The sequence below is a fragment of the Fundulus heteroclitus genome, chromosome 10 (genome assembly GCF_011125445.2).
Source record: "Fundulus heteroclitus isolate FHET01 chromosome 10, MU-UCD_Fhet_4.1, whole genome shotgun sequence".
In the NCBI taxonomy this organism is placed as follows: domain Eukaryota; kingdom Metazoa; phylum Chordata; class Actinopteri; order Cyprinodontiformes; family Fundulidae; genus Fundulus; species Fundulus heteroclitus.
In genome coordinates, this window is record NC_046370.1 from 2603524 (window position 1) to 2605808 (window position 2285).

The following is a 2285-nucleotide window of genomic DNA, read 5'->3' on the forward strand; positions in this document are numbered from 1 at the left end:
CTGTGGAAAGCATGGACAACACAGAGTACTTATAATCACTGTAGTTAACAACAATATTGTTTAGACTGTAAAGACAAGCATAATGTGATGACAAAGTGGACGGTTAAAACAACAGTAATAATTGTACAATGTATGTATTCATGGTATTGCAGATAGCAGACATTGTACCTCAACTTCGTCATGTTGGCAAGAAGTGTGCCATGGTCTTTTGACTTCAGACACAAGCCCTTCAAGTAATCTATCTCAAAATCATCTAATGTAGTGGTGTGATACTTTTATTTTGTTACTAATCAACAGTGTTGGGGAGTAACGGATTACATGTAACGACGTTACATAATTTAATTACAAAAAAAGAGTAACTGTAATTCGTTACAGTTACAATGAGAAAATATGTAATTCAGTTACAGTTACTTCCGAAAATATTAAGAATTACAAATTTAGTTACATTTTTTAAAAAATATAAAGAAAAACCTTTGCGAAATATGTTGTTAAGGTTTGACAGAACAGACCCACACGCAACCACTCAGAAAAAACGGTTTCTTTTAATTAGAGCAGTAAGGGGTTTAAGTACAGCGGGGAGTACGGTTCTCCAGGGGGGAGGGCGCAGGAACGTGGATGGAAAGCGCGGACAAGGGGGACTAACCCAGGCGACCCGGGAATGACTGACTCGAGACCCAGAGGAGGAGGGCACCGGCCGGCGAGCAACCAACTGGGAAGTGGATGGTGAGCCGCAGTGGCAGCGTCCGGGAGGGGAGAATCGGTCGCGAGCCCAGCTGGCTGAAGATCAGCAAGGTGAGTGAACCTGAAAGGAAACACAGAAAAGGGATTAGCGCAAGGGAGAAACACCAGGGAAATATTTTGTCTAGACGCAGGGAGCTCTAGGAGAATCAGCGGCACCAGGATGAATGCAGCAGACGATCCAGTGATGAGTGGTGAGATTGACCGGGTTTTTATCTTGCGTGTGATGAAGATGATGAGTCTCAGGTGTGAAGGTGGCAGAAGGCGGTGGCTTGGCGGAGGATGGTTCCAGAACGCAGGGAAGAGAACCGTAGGGAGGGGCGAGACATAGGGCCAAAGAAAATAACACAGAACATGCTGAGATAAACAGAAAGAAAACAGGACACTCACCCCTGCTGTGCTGCCACCGTAACATATGTAATGATATTTTTATTGCTTCGCGCCCTGTATCGCCATTTCCCGCTACGGCTCCTTGTCTCTATCACTCTGATGATCCATCCTGTGCTGATGGAGCCTTCTGAAAGAACAGCAAGCGAGCGGAGGTTTCACGGTTTTATTTCAGCTCAAGCAGTGCGTCAAAAATGACAGCCTTCAAGCTTGTTGACAGCCACCCTCTTGTTATTCACACACAACAATAAACCGTGAGAGCCGACGTGTGTTGTGAAACTGTAAAACTTTGTCTTAAGCGGAAAATCAAACGCGCGTCTACACAGCTCAGCGTTCACAGTGTTGCGTTCGTGAGCTTCGGAAAGCTATGGTGCATTCAGGAGCATGGGACATTTCAGGTTTACAACGAAAAAGGCAGAAAACGGAACAGAACTTAACTCATACAATAATGTATTTATCCAGTAACAGTGTGGGCTTTCTTACAATACTGAATGCTCTATAATTGTATTTCTGTTATTTTTGATTATGCACATTTGCTATCTTTTTATTCTAAAAAATCTATAATATTACAGCAGAAAATTATCAAAGTTTTTCAAAGCCTGTTTACAAGCTCCAAATGGGGCTTCAGATCATACAGCAACAATTGTGCTGTCACTGTTTTACAGGGCAGAATTTGCATTTGCTGACTCTTGTCCTTTAAAGGTATACTATGCAACCAGCGTTGATTTTCCAGCGAGGCTCCCCCCAGAGGGCGAAAGTAAAAGTGCACTGTCGTAAAGATGCTCAGCTGTTCTGGTTTCTACGTCAAGCCAGGCGCGGTTGTTTTGAGCTTAGCAGACAGGCGAACGCAACGAAAAGTCGAAAAAACGGCAGTACAAACAATGACTAACACAGTGAAGGTATGAATATCAAGCTTCCCGCAGCGCTATCTTGCCAAGCCAAGCCGCCGCTGCCGCCTCGCCAGTTTTATTATTATTATTATTTTTTTTTTTATGTTGGCGAGATGCTACCGCCACCGCCTCGCCGCCAACATAAAAAAAAAAAAATAATAATAATAATAATAATTAATAATAATAAAACTCGATATGCTTGCATGTTTATTTGACGTTAACACGCGGTTCTTTGTTGTTGCTTTCGCGCGTGCATATAGTGAATGGCAG

The 2285-nt window shown here is 43.2% G+C and overlaps 1 long non-coding RNA gene across 1 annotated transcript; it reads left to right on the forward strand.

Moving 5' to 3' along the window:
• Positions 1-728: 728 nt before the first annotated feature.
• LOC118564334 lies at positions 729-1081 on the forward strand. The gene is made up of 2 exons (XR_004931772.1): positions 729-792; positions 867-1081. It is a non-coding gene; the product is annotated as an uncharacterized LOC118564334 (long non-coding RNA).
• Positions 1082-2285: the final 1204 nt, after the last annotated feature.